Genomic DNA, 18,534 nt, shown 5'->3' with positions numbered 1-18,534 from the left:
GCAAGCTGTCCCCAGATTGGATTTCCTTCTGAAATGCACCAAGGACAGTAGCAGCTGTTACAGCTGTACCACACCACTGTGTACAGAATGCAGAAGTGAATTCAACCTGATGTCAGTGGTTTTAATTGGAAAAATTATAATCCTAATCAATATGCCAAATATTGATATTCTGGGAGTTGGCATAAGTGTTAGAGCTGGAACATGGTTATAGTTCAGTTTTCAGATAGTGAGAGTAAATGACTTTTCCTGCTATTTCCAAATATATTAATAGCCATGATGGTAAAGCTTGCTGTTCTTTATTTAAACTACCAGTGAGGTACTTTTGGAATGGTATGGTGGGATATTCAGCCAAAAAACAAACCTTGATTTTTAATAAGAAAGATGTAAAAAAACATACTGCTTATTAGTGGTGTTGTGGAGAGGGGAGTCTGAGCCTCCAGAGGGAAGTTAAAATCCTGAATAATCTAAGGTTGTAGGAGGATTTAAAATCTCATAATGCAAAATTTTTAGCTCTGAGTGTGGAGGAAACTGCTTGAGACTCTAGATGTGTGTTTAACTTCTTGATAAACTAGTATTTGTAAAATCAATATTGGGGATCTTGTTCCTAAAGTAGTGGCTGCTTCATGTTTTAATTCAGTCCTTGGTAGCATTTTGTTGAGCTGATTGGAAGCTTGTGTTTCACTGAGAATTTTGTCAGCTTGAGAAATGTGCATTTCAGGTCTGCTCTGCCCTTGGTATTTTTTCAGGAGTTGATGAAATTATATTGGTAACTAAAAAAAAAAAAGGCATTTCTTCATTGAAAAACATACCTGTTCCCTTTCTTATTTTACCACTTGCTAGAGAAAAGCATACAGCTTCTAGCTGTAAAAAAAAAAAGAAATATGAAAAAACCCAACCCCTTCAAGCAAAACAAGGTGGTTTCCCTCTATTTCTGTGCCCATGGAGTTCAGACACGAAGCAGCCTTTGCACTATATGATTTAACAGGGAGTTAGCACTTCCTTTCTTTGCAGAACTTCAGAAATGGAGGAAGTGTTATGAAATGTCATTGGCAAAAGGAGTGTTTGGCTGAGTGTGTTGATGTGCTATTATCATCTGGCACCCCTCAGAGAAAGTGTGACTTGCCACTCACAGATACACTCAGTTCCCATTCCCATGAGGTGGGGCAGAAATGCATCAAGAGAAGAAAGCAGCCATTTTGCTGCTGAAACTCCACAAATTACCTGGAGTTTTTTTCTAAGTGATAAATTTATTTTTCCAGAACTGAGAGTCCAGTATCCAAGTGCTACATGGGTTAATCTAGCTCTCTGGTAAATGACATGAAAGAAGCTAAACAGAACTCTACCTTATAGGTAGATAAGGTGATAGGGTGCTAGGGTGATAAATTGACCTTCAGGACAAACAGATTTTGTGCTGGTTTAGTGACTGGGTACTTTTTTACAACGTGTCTTATTTAAATTTAGTGATGTTTCTAAACTGAGCTGTAAAATGTGCTACCTGCTATGACAGTCTCTTGCTGGCAAGAAAAGGATTGTGATCCCATTGGAAAGATGAGAACAATTTCTATGAAAAAAGTGATCCTGCATTATCAGCAGTGAAGGTGAGCCAGTGTTCTGAGGAACCCAATGTTTAAAGGAGTAGAACATCTGTGGTTTACATGTATATATTAAGCATTTATAGCTAGACCTGAGCTTCAGTGAGGGTGGCCATTAAACTGAGTGAGTGGAGTGGAAATAGTCTTAAATTTGGAGAGACTGTTGTAATGTTAAACTTGGTGTCACAAAGTAGTCACTTAGAGACTAACTGGGTAGCACAGACTATTAGCATGATCTGTTATAATTTAGATTGTACTTACAGGGCATAAATACCCTGTAAATAAGGAAGTTTGTCTAATTGTAAGCTAGGACTGGAGCAGAGTAAACCAGAAAATGTGTTTCTTAGAATGTAGTGTGCTTTAGTAGCTGTCCTCTTCAAATCTAGTATTTTAAAAATCAAAGGATACACTGTATAGACAACATAATTTGTCTTTCACTGATGAAACTTTTTCCTCCTTTTTTAAAGAAGCCTTTATTTAGGTGGGATCTTTTGTCCATTATATCAGAGCTATTTGTCTGTCTAGGGCAGTATTATATTCTCTGACAAAAGGCTAATTGCAGCTTTATAGCTGAGAGCAGCTTATTAAGAGACATTATTAGACAACCTAAAATTATTGAAAACAAAACAGTCCATGAGGACTGTAGCTGCCTTCTTTTTCTTTCTGCTCATTACTGGTGCTAACTAACTCTTCTCCCCCCATGCTCCCAACCTTCTTGCTGCATTAATATGTAAATTAAATCTCTGTGCACTCCCACAGATCACAGTAAGTTAACAGTAGAACAATATGGAAATCTTTTTCCTTGTAGTTTTAGAGAGGTGTGTGTTTCCAGGAGAATTTTTTTTTAATTGATTTGCAAATATTTCAGGATTTTTTCAAACTTTCTGTACTGCAGGCAGTTTTACAATTCCTATTAAATTGGTCCTTGCTGAATATCTTTTTGACCTTGTGGTCCTTCTGTTTTTGAAAAGCTCTCTTGTGATTTAGATGGAATGAATATGAAGCTGTTCATATACTGACCTTAGCAAATAGTTATTCAAGTAACCTACCCAAAGTGGTTAGATTAATTTCAGAGGCATAGTAAATTAATTGATATGTTATACTAAATATTTTGCCAAATAATCTTGGGATGTACTTCTACTGGTAACTTCAATGTTTCTGCAGTGGCTGGAAAAAAGTCCATAATCTGTTTATTTTAGTGATCGTGTGGTAACAAAAGAACAACTAAATGAAAACAGATTTTTGTCATTTAACATATAAACTTGTGATGTTTGAGTTTCATCCCTGGTTCAGTGCTAGACCCAGGCACTTGTTCTCTACACATCTTTGTCTCCTGGAGTAAAATACAGATTAAGGTACTTGAATACTGAGTGCTGTGAAGTTGCTATTGATCATATGTTGCTTTGAAGATTAAAAGTGCTTTGTTTTTTGTTTATCATTTTACTTCTGAAATAAGACTTGTAAAGTACAGTAGCTTTAAACACATCAGCAAAGTTGCCTGGAGTTCTTTTTGGCCCTATCTAACCTCCATTATTAATCTTCTTTTTCTGTAGGGTGAATCTAGTGATTGTACTTACCTAAAAGAAAAAGTATTAGAGAGAAAATTGAAGTTTCAGATGCTCTGAAACTGTTCTCTCTTGCTTCTGTCTTGGTCTTCTTGTGTTTCCCTTTTTTGATCTCAAGTGAAAAAGTAGCAGGTTATAGGAAGGAAAGGGAAAATACAAGATCATTTAAAGATTCCTTAGTTCATCATGTTACCTTCTCATCTGGACAAAATTCTGTATTTATGGTACCCTGGTGACCAGGCATTGAAGGCTGTATGATTAGGGGCTGGAATGGTAGGCAAATGGAAATAAAAGCATTTGGTTTTTTTTCCATTATGACCATTCCCTTCCTTTATAAGGACAAATATAATCTCTACACTGTAAAGTAATAAAAGTCAGGCTGCAGGCATCTTTTAGTTTCCCCACTTCCATAATTTTTAAATTATCCTCACTGGGTTCTGAGGAAGTCTTTCCTATTAGGGAAGCAAACTGATATTTCAATTCTGTCTGCTTAGCTACCCAGGAGAGAGGAATAGGAGTGCTCAGGTTGGAGTTTTTCTTCAGAAGTCCTGCAAAATCTGACACTTTGTCTTGCTATAAAATTGTAGGATTTTCAAACTGTACCTTAATAGGTGTTTTGGCCTGTGAAGGAGAGGGGAGAATTCCTGGAGTTTATATTGCCCAGGATTTCTCTCCTATATCTTTTAATATAACATCCAAGCTTCCCACCTCAGCCAAGTGGGAGCTGCTGATGTTTAGGGCATTTGAAAAGTTGGCCTAAAGTATCTGACAGGATAAACAAAAATGATTCAGAGTAAGTAATCTCTAAAATAAGTTCTTAAAAAAAGAAATACAGACATAAGGTTAGTGGATATAACTATATTTAAGGCATTGCTGTATTATACATTGAAATGACTACTACAATTTAACACAGTAATGTGTTAATCATTTATTTAATAGCAATTTCTTGTTAGAACAATTTCTAATATATCTTTTTGTCTTGCTATCATAGTAGTTTGCTGCTTGGTAATGTTTAGGATTGTGTTTTCAACATGCCTCCAAAAGTGGGTCAGTAACAACTGCAGATCTACTGGAAGCCATCAGGCAGAGCCACCTGCAGATCTTCTGGACAGAAGTGTTAATGTCTGGGTAAATAGCTTTTATTTTGATTGCCCAGTTAATAGGCTTGTAAGCTGGCAACTGAAATTATGTCATGTTATTGTAAAAGAGTTTGCTTTGCAACTTTGTAAAGACCAAATTTAATCTGGGAACTCTTCTGGTTTTGAATAAAATGTGCAGCTGAGAAGGTTTCTTACTGCACAAACTAAGTCTGGATTAACAAAAGAAAGATTGTCATAGCTTTTTTACACTAAAGGGCTTTTTTTTTGTCCATTTAATATATCTCTGCATACTTTCTTACTGCACAAGCTGTAGAACATTAAGTATTGTAACTAAGGCAGCTGAACTGCTTAAGTTTCTATTATACTTTCTCTACTCTATGCAGGTTGTGCTTGACAGTAGTCATGGAAATTCCAACTGACTGTGTCCAAGGAAGGAAAGAGCTGAATGGCTGAACTCCCTTTAGTTTTCAGGCAACAGTAATGTTTCTGCATCTGAGCAGGGATTTGATGGATTGAAATTGTCAGGCTAACTGAAATATAAAAGTTTTCATTCTTGTTGGCTGTGGTTAATCAGATGGATAATGAAAGGGCTTGTGTGTACAGATGCTGTGGAAGCCCTTAACGAGAGGGAGATGCCAACAAATATAGAGGGGCTGGGAGGGTGGAAGCAGCTGCACTATGAAGGCATCCTAATTGAATTTCAGAGCTGATTAAGAAAGAAATATCTTCTCAATTCACTCTGTCCTCCTCTGATCTCAAATTCTAAGGCAAGCAGGGATTCAGAGGAGGCTCCATGAAGTTTTGGCTTACTGGAATGATCAGCAGCCTCATTAAACAGAAGAGATGAGAAGGTATTGAAAAGAAAAATCCATTTAACCTGTTAGATTTTTATAAAATAATACCCAGTCTTTATACAATACTTATAAAAATGTTAGACTTAACTTTTAGGTAATAACTTCCTAACATTCCCCTGCTGATAAACTCTATTATTCCTGTTTTGTGGTTGGAGCAAGTAGGGTGGCAATTGGTAAGATAAGAGATGTGATCAAGTGTAACTGCACTTGTATCTTCTGTTTCCTTTGTGAAGGTCTCTGCATCCCTGTGAGACATGAGCTGTATTCTACTAAATTTTTTGTGGAGCTAGAAGTGGAGAGGTTTCCTGAGCATCCATCATGTCTTAGGATGATGAAAGTGACTACTAGTGGCAAGATGTCACCTTGCTTGAGAGCTAAACATCTTGGTAAGCTTGGTGGTAACAAACTGAGGTGGGGCTGAAGCTGATATAGACTCAGTATTTTAAAAAAGAAATCTAGAGGAAGCCTTATAGTGTTTCTCTCTGCTAAAAAACCCTTTCTAAATAAATTCAGGATGTTAATGGTACATGAGGCTGCATTACACTGTTGTGTAGTCAGCCAGCTAAATTAGAAGAGCTAGACAATAAGTCATAAAACGGTGTTTTGCCCATGATGTTATCACTAAGAAAATTCATAGTACTGCAAAGATGCAAATGATGGCTTAATTATATGCTCCTACCAGCATAAAATGCTTTTAGATCTTTCCCTCAGACTCATGTACTCTGCTAATTAACAGTAATCCAACTGGAGGATCCCAGAGCAATGCTGCTGCATATTTTTTTCCAGCTTATGCTGGAGCTTTTATGTTCTTTTCTTAAATAATTAATAATCATTACTGCCTGCTGTGCTGTGGGTCTGTGCTAGTGATCTCGGATCCCAGCATATTTGCACCATTCCTGTTCCTGTCAGCAGCTTGGTTTTGCTCTTTGCACAAGCTTTCATGTTAAGACCCTCATTAGCTGGCAGCGGGGTGTGGATTTCAGTGCCATCGGGCTTTGATGTCATTAAGTAGCAAGCTGTTAAAGGAAGTGCCACCTATTTCATTACTGTAACTATCTTGATGCAATTAAGTTAAATACCGAGCAGAAAACGGATGCATTTCGTGAAATAACACTTTGTACACAAAGCATTTTTTATCTTCAGCAGTTTTAGAGTTGCCTCGCTGACCCCACCAATGCTGTCGGTGAGCAGCGTTATTGTGAAGCCTTAAACCAAAAAATGCAGATCAGGAATGGAGCAAGGGTGATGAGCCTTTGATGGCTTCTGTCTCTTTTTTTCACAAGTAATTTGCGAGTTTCCTCTGTCTGGGGAGGAAGGGTGAATGACCACACGGATGGTCCCTTTGGCTGGAGGTGCTCCGATGGCATTTTCTCGACTTGCTGAATTAGCTGGAATTCAGCTGCACTGAATTTTGCAGTGTCTGTAACCTTCTTAGCGTGATATTATTGAGAAAGCGGCTATTATTGAGAACCTCTTTTAACTCGAGGGTGATTTATCGAGCGCGGTGCCACCGGCGAGGCTCTGCTCCCGCTGTGCTCCTCACCGGGACAGCTCCAGGGACAGCCCGAGCCCACGGGGATGCTCGCACACCTCATCCCAGACCCTGATGCAGAGAACGTTTCTTAAGGTAAGCGTCTGGCTCCTCCCAGGACCTAGCCTGCCTGCCCCCTCTGCTGCCATCACCTATCGCGATGGAGAAGCTCTGTCGCTGAGGGGAAGCTCAGCCTGTAGCCGAGGGGGAGGCAGCCGATCAGTTCCTTGCTTCTTCAGGGCGCTGCTCTCCCTTCTCCTCGGGGGTCCTGCAGGAAGGGCCGGGACAGCGGGGCCATCGCCCCCTGCCCGGGGCTGTCCCTCAGACCCCGGGGCTGTCCCTCAGACCCCGGGGCTGTCCCTCAGACCCCGGGGCTGTCCCTCAGACCCCGGGGCTGTCCCTCAGACCCCGCCTTTTCCCCCAGACTCCGCCTCTCTCTTCCCCGCCCCTTCCCGCCCGGTCCCGCCCGGTTCCGCCCCTTCCTCCGCGGCGGGCGGGTGGTGCCTGCGGCGCCGCCGCTGCCCTGGGCGCCGGGACGCGGCGGGTCCCTCCCCCGGAGCCGCCCAGGCACCTCCTCCCTCCCGCCTTGGGCCGCCGCGGTGAGTCACGACGGAGGAGGCGGCCGCGGCTCCGTTCCACTCCGCACGGCTCCGCTCCACCCGCCCGCGCCCCGGCTGCCGCCGCCCGATCCGCAGAACCGCCGGGGCCGGCCCGGCCCCGCACGCAGGTGAGCGCCGCTGCCCTTTGTGCGCCGAACCCGGCCCTGAACAAAGGCTCCGGGCCGGGGCGCCTCTCCGGGGCCTCGGCGCCTCCGCTCCGCCGGAACCCGCGCCCCCTCCCCGGCCCGACGCGGAGCTCTGCTCGGGGCCGCGGCCCCTGATCCCCCCGCCCTCCCATCCCCGGGGCCCGGTGGCGGAGGCAGCGTCGGCCGAGGGGCTGTGGGTGCTGGCAGGCCGTGGCCCCGCGGCACAGGTACGGGAGGTGCCTCTTTTAATTTTCTGGCATCATCTCTTACGTCATGTGGCACCCAGTTTGACGGCGGCGGGGTCCCACCCCAGCGATGGTGGCTGCATTTTTGTGGCAGGTGAAGTCATGCCCAGGGAAAAGCTGCTGAAGGTGCGCCGGGGGCCGTCGGGAGGGCAGGTGTCACGTCCGCAGGAGATAAAACACCAAACCTGGAGTCTCCGGGCTCAGGGCAGCCCCCGCGTGTGGCACAGACACGTGTGGGATGCTGCTCCGGGGCTGGTCCTCGGCGGGAGATGCCGGTAACTCACGTGGGAAAAGTGTTTCTCAGCCACTATTTAGTAAAGGGCTTCCCTGGGAGGTAATGTCTACCCTGGCTAAAAGATGCCTTTGTAAAACATCTGGAGCAGCACTCTTACTTTCAGTTTAGTGTAAAGGTGGATGGTATCTGTTGGCACAGGGTAGTTCTGTATCTCTTGGAAAGCTACGTGGGAAAGGAACAGCATCGTTTTCCCAATCAGAATACATTAGTGCTCCAGACAGCAGATGAGAGATGATGATAGTTTCTGCTTAACATCCAGATGTGCTTCTTCAGGGTACATTTGACTTGTAGACTTGCATTTGCTTTTTCCTCAAGAAGAGGATATTTTGCTCTGCTGTACATCATCTTTTATTTGACCATTCCTCATCTTGGCACACAGAACAAAATAAGCTTTGATGCTCTGTGAGATGAGAGCAAGACATTCTGCAGATGTGGTAGTTTAAAAAAAAAACCCCAAACCACAACCCACCTAACTCCAGAAGACATCAGGAACTGGGGGCAAGCTAGGTATGCTTGTTCAACCTTCTGAGCCAGGTTGGCTCCATATGGTGTCAGACATGCCTACTGGGGAATTTAATTACAGAATTTTGTAGTTACAAAATCAAAATTTTATCTGTAGTTTTTGCTGGCTGCTGAACTTGCAAGCTGTCAACTTCTTTTGCCCTCAGTATTTTTGCAGATCCTCTGTGATGTGAAAGAACCTGCTGAAGGAGAAACACTATGAAAACAGTGAGAAGTGAGGCTAAATGGTGTTCTTAAGGGGGTTTATTTTGAAAGTTTGAGTAGTCAAGGTGAGGGGGCATACAGAAAGCTATGTATTAATACTATTTTAAAATGCAGGTGTATTTTCTTACCAATCTAAAAGCTCCTGTTTGCCTTGACAAATGGATTCAGCTGGAAAACAGTGGCAGGTGCACTTCAGATGCAGTGGAGTTGCTTCCTTTTGCCATTACCTGGAAAAGCATCATCTCTGATTGCACCTCTGGCATTTTGGCAGAAATCAGCAGCTTCTTCAGTATGATTTAGAACTGCTGAGAAATGGTTTTGGGTGTTTTCTGAGTTGTGTGGGGCAGTGTCCTGGAAGGACACACAGAGCACTGAACAAATGCCAGAGCAAAGGCTGTTGTGAACCAGTTAACTGATAATTGGTTGGCTGAAGTTTTATGGCTTGCCCAAAACTGCTTCATTTTAACCCTTGCTAAGGAAGTTATAAAAAGTCATATGGGACATAAAGGTGCTTTCAGGATTCTTTTTGACATCCAAGTGGGAAGACATTGCAGTCTTCAGCAGGAAAATCATCCCATAGCCTGAAAGGAGTCATTGTAATGAATCCATATCAGATGTATCACAGTTGTGGTTTGCTGGGATGCCTGGTTGTGTGTTGGAGCAGTATGAGGGGAGAGAAGGCCCTTTGCTCGTGATAGGAATTGAAACTTCTCTCTGCTTTAACAAGAATTGGCTAATTTGTTTCACTAGATATCTACCATAATAATCTCAATTTTAGGACTGCAAAGAAAGCAAGTTGTGAATGCTGATTATATGGGAAATCTATAGTTATCCATATTTCTGCTTTCTACATCCTCTGCCACTTCCCTCCTTCCCCCATCTAGGGGTTTGGGTACTTAACTTTGCAGGAGGAAAGAGATTTGGTTTTTATAACAAACCCAAAAGTGAACTGAAACAAAACCTGAAGTTCAGAAGTGCAAACATTGACTGTGGTATACATCTTTTGCTAAAAATTAAACAACTGCTGTTAGAGGTTGATGCTTTGCTTAGGAAACAACTTCAGTGAAATTGATTTATTTATATTAGTCTAATATGAGGTTTTTTTCCTCTGTAGAATGTTTGTCATCTATAACCAACATAAACATTCATGATTTTTAGTAAATATTTCAATTTGTAAATTTGGTGTTGACTACAAAGCATCCTCTCAGAGCATCTGACCTAGTTTTAAGCATCAAAAATGCACCTAAGTGCTGTGCATACAGAGAGGCAATAGGCTTTTGGAGGCTGCTGTTGAACACTTCCAGTAGAGCTTTTTTCCAAAAAGAAGGATTGAGTATCTTCAGAAATATTTCTGTACATGTGGATGCAAAACTCTATTTCTTTTTGCTGCAAGCTGTCCCCAGATTGGATTTCCTTCTGAAATGCACCAAGGACAGTAGCAGCTGTTACAGCTGTACCACACCACTGTGTACAGAATGCAGAAGTGAATTCAACCTGATGTCAGTGGTTTTAATTGGAAAAATTATAATCCTAATCAATATGCCAAATATTGATATTCTGGGAGTTGGCATAAGTGTTAGAGCTGGAACATGGTTATAGTTCAGTTTTCAGATAGTGAGAGTAAATGACTTTTCCTGCTATTTCCAAATATGTTAATAGCCATGATGGTAAAGCTTGCTGTTCTTTATTTAAACCACCAGTGAGGTACTTTTGGAATGGTATGGTGAGATATTCAGCCAAAAAACAAACCTTGTTTTTTAATAAGAAAGATGTAAAAAACCATAATATTTATTAGTTTTAATTAAGCCCTCTTTAAAAATAACCACTGAATTCTGTATGTTTTTCCACTGCACTAACTGAAATCCTTCATATATTTTAAGATTGCAAGCATACATATGAAAGTATTGTTAAACATTTTTGTCTTCTGTGTTGAACCTTATAATCAGAAACCATGCATAGTTCATATGCCTTAAAAAAAATTTATCACCCTCTATCACTGATATTGGAGATTATTTTTGTTTGTCTTGTTCAGTTTGAGAGTTCCAATTTGCTAGAAAAGTAATAAATCCATTAATCTGATTTCAATAAAGGTATTGCATGGATACAAGGAGGTGAATAGTCCCACAATATTTGTTTTGATGCTGCTGTGTACACCAAAGGTGTAAATTTTATTCAAATGAAACATTTTGCCACCTACTCCACCCTCCTAGGAAATGTTGGTGGTCTGTTGCTTCTAAGTACATGGGAGAAATGCTAGGTAAACAGGTTTTTAAAGCACTGAAAGCTTTTTACCTACAAATGTAATTTCATTTAAGGAGCCCCATACTTTTTTTACTGTTCTTGAGGCTGTTGGATTTTTGAGACTGGATGAGACTTAACAATTCTTTTTCCCTTTAAAGAGCTGTGGCCTGTTCCTGAGCTTCGACTGACACAGGAGAGCAGACAGACCAGGATGAACAAAACCACAGAGTGCTAATAGGTGAGGAGAAGCCAAGGATGGGAAAAATAACCAAAAAAAAAAAAAAAAAAAAAAAAAAAAAAATTAGTTGATAATTGAATAAGGAGAATGTTCTTCTGACTCTGCAGTTTATTTCAGACTTGATGTTGGGGAAGGGTTGTGTAACAAAAGGTCAAAAAAAATGAGGGAAGTTAATTTCTTGTTTTTGCTCACAACTGGTGACTTGACAGAAGGGTACAGTGCTTCTGTATGGCTTGAGTGTCAGCTTGAATTTGAGGTCTATTCATGTTTTTTTGCTTTTCAATAAGTCTTTTCAAGGTTTCACAGAAGATAAAATCCACCAAGCCTGTTTTTATTTTAAAAAAGTAATATAGTTATGTGTATTAATTATTATTGCTATTTTAAAAGCAAACAATCTCCATAGTCTAAAAATCTCACTGGAGATAAACTGCCATAAAAAAACCCTAAAAATTTCAGCTTCTTGCACTAATGGATTTCTGTGACTGACTAAATTATCTCTGATGGCAGAACAGAAATGGAGTCATTTCACTGACCTCAGGATGTTCTATTTTATTTCCTGCAAATACACAGAATTTTTTTTTTAAAGTCCCCTTTTTATGTGTTATGAGGGTACCTAATAAATATGAGCACAACATAAGTCATCAACTCTGTTTATGACCATGACCAACCTCTGAAACTTTCTGACTCAGTTTATCCATCCATAAATTTAGTTGACTGCTTCACAAGAATGTTAAGATGCTTAATTAAAGTGTAATTGTTTTGCCTGTGAACTCATCCAGGTCCTGATTCAATGCAGTGAGGAGCTTTTAATTAATTTCATTGAGCTTTAAATAAGTATACATGTACTCACACACAGGTACACTTAAAGGAAATGTGACCTAAATTTTTGCAGCAGAGTTTTTGTAGAGCAGCAGCATAAATACTGAAACAGTTGAAAGTAAACTACTCATGGGAGGTTTTCTGTAGAAATGAGAAGGGGGTAGTGCAGCTGCACTGATTTCTGGTGCCTGTTGCCATACTAATGTAATTTTAATAGAGTTTCTTAACTTGGAGTGTGCTGGATCCTGCATGGAAAACTGAAAATTTCATTGTGTGCTGGCAGCTTGTGCAGCTGCTGAGGGGAGGCAATATCAGACTTCAAGATAAACACAGTAACTGAATGTTTATGCAAAAATGATCACTAATAACATACTTAATTATATTAAGTTTGAGAGTTGGTGCCAAATGGAGAAAAATAGGAGCATTCACATTCCCTTACGTGCTTTTTGCAGGAATGTCCATAGATGCCAAATAATACTCACTGGTTTATGTGGAATTCATGAAAGGTTTTGCTTCACTTCAGAGGTCAGAACCATCAGGATTTTTAAACAGAAATTTTATCACTGAAAATTGATTTTACAGCTATGGAGGACTCTGCACAATTAACCTTTCACAATTTACATTAAAAAAAAAAATGCTTGCAACAGTTTTCTTAGCTTTTCACTGTCATGATTCTTAGCTCACTAGCCCTTACAAAAGGTGTTTTAAACTTGAAATAAAATTCTGTGTGTGTGTAGTAGTTTGTGTGTGCTAATACAGTTTTGGCACCTTGTTTTTTGTATATTCATGTTCTTGGTAGCTGCAATTTTGGATATAACTGCTGTAACTTCCTTCCTTTTGTTAAGGCACTAATATAAAGATGTAGTGTAATTGTACCAGTGGTTTGGGAAGTGCAGGAATCTGTCTTCACCTTCAGCAATTCTCTTTCCCCTTTCTGCCTTAAATTTGAGGTGCTTGAATGCAGTTCTGCTCATGGAAACTGAAGTCCTCTGGAACTTGTAGAAGGATCAGCCTTTTCTTGAGGGTCTTTGGACTAACAGCTTTTGGTATAATTCAAAGTCTGATTAATTGAAATGTACATTGTTGCATTTACTTTATGCCCCCCATGGGAGCAGTTGCTATATATTGTGTAAGTGCAGTGAATTTGATGTATTTAAGAGATCTTGAAGCAATCAGTTTTAAGTATCTGACATTGTTGGCCTTGATCTCTAAATAAATCAAACTTGCCATGCAGTTCCATGTACAATTTTCCATGCAGCTCAGCCTGATTGCCTTTAACATTTTTACATTCTCAGTTTTGTCTGTGATTCTTCCAGTTTTCATTGTAGTGTGAAATTAATCAGTCCCAGCACTGATTTGGGCTTGATATAACCCTTAAAAATCCCTGCTTAAAAATCCCTGTAGTTTGTTTCTCTCCAGCTTTTGTGTGTGTTTGTACAGTAGTGTTAAAGGAGATTTCTGCTGTGAAACCAGTGACCTCATAGAGGTTTATTTCACAGTTCAGAGCTAATATAATTAAGGTAACATTCAAAATTGTGGCTAGGGAGGAAGGAAACTGCATCCCTTTTCCTGAGAATAAGGAAGTCTCTTGAAGGGAAGATATCCTTCCTTGTAATCCCAACTGACCAGAAGCTATAGAAAGCAAAATGTCTCTGGTGAAATTGGTGTCTCAGTAGGAATTTGTTTTAAACTTGTGAACGTTCAAAGTCCTCTCTTAAAATTGACAAGGATTTTTTTTTCCTTCCTCCTCTCTCCATCAGATATCTTTGCAGCATGGTCTTGTTTGGTGACCTAAAGAAGGTAACAAAAGTCCTTTTTTTTCTGCTTTTTGTTTTTAGTAAATCCTTCAGAGAAGAGAGGAGCTGGAATATTTTTGCACAAATGATTAGGAGAGCTATTTAGATGAGTTTATGAAACACTGCCAAGGAAAGTTCTCAAGGAGCCTTATCCTATGAAGGTCCTTGGAGCAAGGGTCTCTTGTATCTATTCACTGAGGAGGTAAAGGTTTGGTGTTGTAGTTAGTGCAAGAAAGATACTCAGGGGGTAATTCATATTAGGCAAATAACCATTAATTCTTAGTTCAGTTTTCAGCAAGAGCTGTGAATAAAATACCTCTTTAAAGTGTTTTTAAAAACTTAGCCCTACATTGATTCAAAACTGAAACCACTTTTTTTTTTTTTTTTTTTTTTTTTTTAATGTGGAGCATCCCTGGGGAAAGCAGCACAGACTTAATTTCTTTTTGGGTTTTCCTTCTAAAAAGAGGCAAGTTAAGTAGTTGTCATAAAGGGGTATATTTATCACTTCTTTTACTGCAGATTTTACTGAAGTAAAACCAGAACACTAGGTCATGTTGTTGTCCAGTAGTTAGGCAATTTAGTTAGTCAGGATGTATTAATCTAAGAGTCTCTGGTCCTGACATGATACCTTGATACAGTATTGCAAAATACTAAAAGCAAAGTTGTCACCAACCTAATAACAGCTCATGTTTTAATTGCTTTTAAAAAGACCTACTTAGCCATAATCTCTACTGTAAAAGATCTGTAGGCACTTTCAGTGTAAAATGTGTATGATCTGGCATTAATGATGTTCAGATGTCAGTATAAATTACAGGGCAACATAGGTCATGTTTTAAATTGAAAGTTACCCCTGATGTGCCAGGCAGCTGTAGGAAGATGCTGTGTAGATGAGTACCAAAGAAATGCCTATAAATATAATGGTGCTTCAGCAAGTGGAACAGTGAAATCCTGGCAGTAGGCATTACTCATGGTGTCTGCCATTTCAGGTTAAATATAAAGATGCAGTGTGCTTAAACTGCTGAGATTTGGTCACTAGACCACAGGCAGTTCAGCTCCAAATAAGGTACTTCTGGTTTTTAGGGGCTTTTACTGCAGGTTTGTAAGTGGAAATTAAATGTTAATGTTGTTTTAACTGCTTACAGATACTTACTGGAATTTTGCCTGTTCTGAAATTGAAGGACAGGAAACAGCCCAAAACACTGCTTTTTAGACATGAAAATACTAAAAAACAAAACCAAAAGAAAACATTTAAGGTTTTGGTTTGGTTTTTTTTTTTTTTTAGTGCTGTATCTGTATTCTGTAGTGCTGTATTCTGTAATTGGTTATGATTATTGGTAGTGTCAGTTGCCTTGTTCTTCAAGTTGACTGATACATCAAATTTTTGCACCAGGCATAGCTGAATTTCAAAAATTGGAATACAAGCACATTATTGATAAAAATATTTGGTTGTAGACATACCAAATACTAGCACTGGTGTTAACCCTGAGTGTGTGCTTGTTCATGCATATTCCTGTTTCCTGTACCACTTGAGAATTACTAAAGAAGGCAGAAAAAATATCCTACACCTTGGGCATATTCTTGCATCAATTTTGCCATTGTTGAGTAGCCTGGTTTTGGTAGCCTGGTTTTAGGTCCATTTTGAAGACTGAACCAATTTCCTGCTTCTGCAGTCTAATTCTTGGTAAGTGTTCATGCTTCATGGGTGTGGGGCATTTCTGTCTCATGGGTTCAGTTCTTTTTTAGCCTGAGTTTGGTTTCTGTAATATAAATTTCATTCTTCAGCAAACTCCAGTTTTAGTGTTAATGACCAGAAGTCTTCAGAGCATTATGAGCCCAGCACTACAACCATTTTTCAGAGCTGCTTTGAAAATGTGATTTTGGTCAGAAAGCTGATTGACATTACAAGAAAACCAAATTAATGGGTTTGATCTTTGTTGTCCTTCTTTGTGTATTTGCCCTGGTTCAGTTTGTGCAAGAGACATGCTGCAAGAGGCTCTGTCATTGGGATCAATAATTATTAGTCCAAAAATATGATACTTTTTGGATGTGTGCCTATTTGTGTGCTGTGTGTAGCACACCTCCCATATAAAATGGAAAATACTTGTTGATTCTTTTAAGCTGTTGATAAAATTGTTTTCCTGTTACTGCTACTCAGTTTTTTCACTGAAGCTAAACTCAAACTATGAAAATAAAGCTAATGTCTTAAGAATAAGAAAAGGCATCTCAAGGTTATGTTTTTGTGCTGGAAATGCCTTTTTCTGTTTCAGAAAGATACCATATTTACAAAGAGCTCCAGAGAAAGCACTGTCACATGGTTTTGTTTTGATGATGGATGTGTAACCCTTCTCTACAGTATTATTTCTTTTGTGTGGGATACCTGGTAGTTAAAATTTGTTGGCTATCTATCATTAGTGCCTTCATTTCCTGTCTAGAAGATTTGTTGCTTTGTTATAAAGAGGGGAGGAGGTGCAAGAGCCTCTGTGAAGGATGCTAATGCTTGGCACAAGCAGCACTCACCAGTCCAGCTGTTGAGGACAGTCTTGAGTAAAGTATTGTAAGGTTTTTTAAGAGTTGTTTCTTTGTTGGTTTTAGAATTCTTTCTTTGGAATAGAATTTGTGTGTAAAATTAGTGGAGTGAAGGGCTGTCACTGTGTAAAACATTTTTGACATTTTTCTTTGAAGTGTGGATACCTTTGTGAAATAGAAGTCTTTTTTTTTAAGGTGTTATTGTTACTACATTTTATTTCAGATGCTTTGAGTTGACTGACATGAACTACCTGAAAACCTCTGCTGCCTCTTTTAACTGTGTGAGATGTGATAGATCTGCCTTCTCTTTGAGAGAAGGCTGCTGTGGTACAGCAAAAGAAAAAATAACCTACTTTGTGTGCTCAAAGGTCAGGAAGTTAGCATTAATTTCATAAAAATGGTGATTATCACAGTGGGATTTGTTTTTTTACAGTTAGCTTATGCATTGATGTAAAAACTGTTTTAATGTATTGAGAAGCTTTTTTCAGTGTAGTTCATTACAGCTTTTGAAGACCTTTTTGAAGCTCTGAAAGGTGATACAGCACTAAAAAAAAACCAAACCAAAACCTTAAATGTTTTCTTTTGGCTTTGTTTTTTAGTATTTTCATGTCTAAAAGGCAGTGTTTTGGGCTGTTTCCTGTCCTTCAAGAAGGAGGACTGTACCACTTTGTTTGAATTGAAAATCTAACATTTAGGAGATGTTACAACCTACCACTGGATTTATAGCTGTAAATTGACCAAAATCTGACACTGGGGTTGAGATTTTAAAGTCAGCTAAAAGCCAATATTAAACATAAATGTGAAGACAAAAAAAATAATAGTATTTCAACTCTTAGTGTTCACCTATAAATAGGTAGCTGTTATGAATTCTTCCTTGTCTCCCTCTGGAGATGGGAATTAATCCAGTCTCCAGCTGCCTTTGACTGAAGGTCATGTGTCAGGCTGAATTAAAGGAAATTTTCTAGCAGGATTTTGCAGACTCTGGTTCCTGACTTCAGCTTTCAGGCTCCAGCCTGGAAGGTTTTTAGGGCTCCAACTGTTCTCTGTGAAGTATCATTTGAAAATTAACAAGGCTTAAAGGTGCAGCATCCCCTTGCACTTCCAGGCTTCCCAGTGTGACCACGTTTTAACCACTGAAGTGCTCAATGGTGTCACTGTGGAGGCTAATAGCTTAACCTTGGATAATGATAGCATAGAGTTAAAGGGACCTCTTCATGCTGGCTGTTAACTCAATTTGTGTAGTGCAAAGGAAACCTGCAGTGGTTGGTTTTATTCACCAGAACTCCTTATCTGAGCTTTTATAATCCTATCCCATTAATTGAGGGGTTTAGCTGCCTTGAATAAAACCAGCCAGAGTCAAGGAAAAAAAAAAAAAAAAAAAGAAAAACACCCACAAAAATGTGTAGCTGAACTAACTCCTGTTGGATTTCTTTTGGCTGCAACTGAAAATGATACAAGATATTAAAGCTGTAGTCAGCTGTGACTTGATTTTAAAGAGCTTGCCAGATGGCCTCTGTAAGTACCCCAAATTATTAAGACTGAATATGTAATATAATACATTTACTGATAGCTTACTGCCTTTTTCTGGTTTTTTTCTGCTTAATTTAGGCTGTATAAATTCCTCAGTTTCAGTTTGCTGTTTCCTGTATGAATAAAATGTGGATGTTAGGAATTTCAGCATTACAGAGGGCTACAGTGTTGGGGGAACAGGTAGCCTGCAGGAACAAAAGCTCATGTTGCTCTTTGCATTAAATGTGTCTTTAAAAATAAATGGGATGCTTAAGTAGTTTACCTTATGCAAAATTTACACACATGCCAATTTTTAGGGTGCTTTTTTATTTTTCTGTTGATGTGTGAACTTTTTTTCATTAATATTTTTTTAAAGGAATGATGGGAGAGAACTCAGAATAATTTAGAAGTTCTTTATTATGAACCCACCTGTGGCCTTGCCCTGGAGAGAAGCCCTTCCAGGTTTAGAATTTGTTTGAGTATATGTAGAAGTGAGGGAAATAATAGTTAGGAGTCCTTCATTTTCAGTTTCTTAGTTTTGAAATCCTCTTCTACTTTTGTGTCCAAGCAATTCTTGCTGGCTAGGTTGAGTTTCCTTAGGAGCTGTTTCCATCTGCTCATAAACCAGACAAATCTGGCTCTAACACCACGTCCAGTTTACTCATCTCTAACTTTAGTGCAACTTCCATCCATGGTGTTTTGCATGAGGTGATATTTGCTCGTGCTTATTCAAGGGGACAGGATTTTCCATA

The 18,534-nt window shown here is 39.5% G+C and overlaps 1 protein-coding gene across 3 annotated transcripts in view; it reads left to right on the top strand.

Moving 5' to 3' along the window:
* The first annotated feature begins 7,114 nt into the window (after positions 1–7,114).
* CTNNBIP1 (catenin beta interacting protein 1) overlaps positions 7,115–18,534 on the top strand; it is a 29,772-nt gene continuing 18,352 nt past the window's right edge. Inside the window, exons 1-3 of one of the 3 annotated variants that reach the window (XM_071767100.1) lie at positions 7,115–7,369; positions 11,053–11,132; positions 13,712–13,751. The gene's annotated coding sequence lies outside the window, so the exon portion shown is untranslated. The remainder of the gene's footprint in view (positions 7,370–11,052; positions 11,133–13,711; positions 13,752–18,534) is intronic. The other 2 variants (XM_071767099.1, XM_071767101.1) reach the window with 2 other exon arrangements.

The sequence above is a fragment of the Heliangelus exortis genome, chromosome 23 (assembly GCF_036169615.1).
Source record: "Heliangelus exortis chromosome 23, bHelExo1.hap1, whole genome shotgun sequence".
Lineage (NCBI taxonomy): Eukaryota > Metazoa > Chordata > Aves > Apodiformes > Trochilidae > Heliangelus > Heliangelus exortis.
The sequence above is the reverse complement of the archived record's forward strand: the minus strand, read 5'-3'. Positions and strand labels throughout refer to the sequence as shown.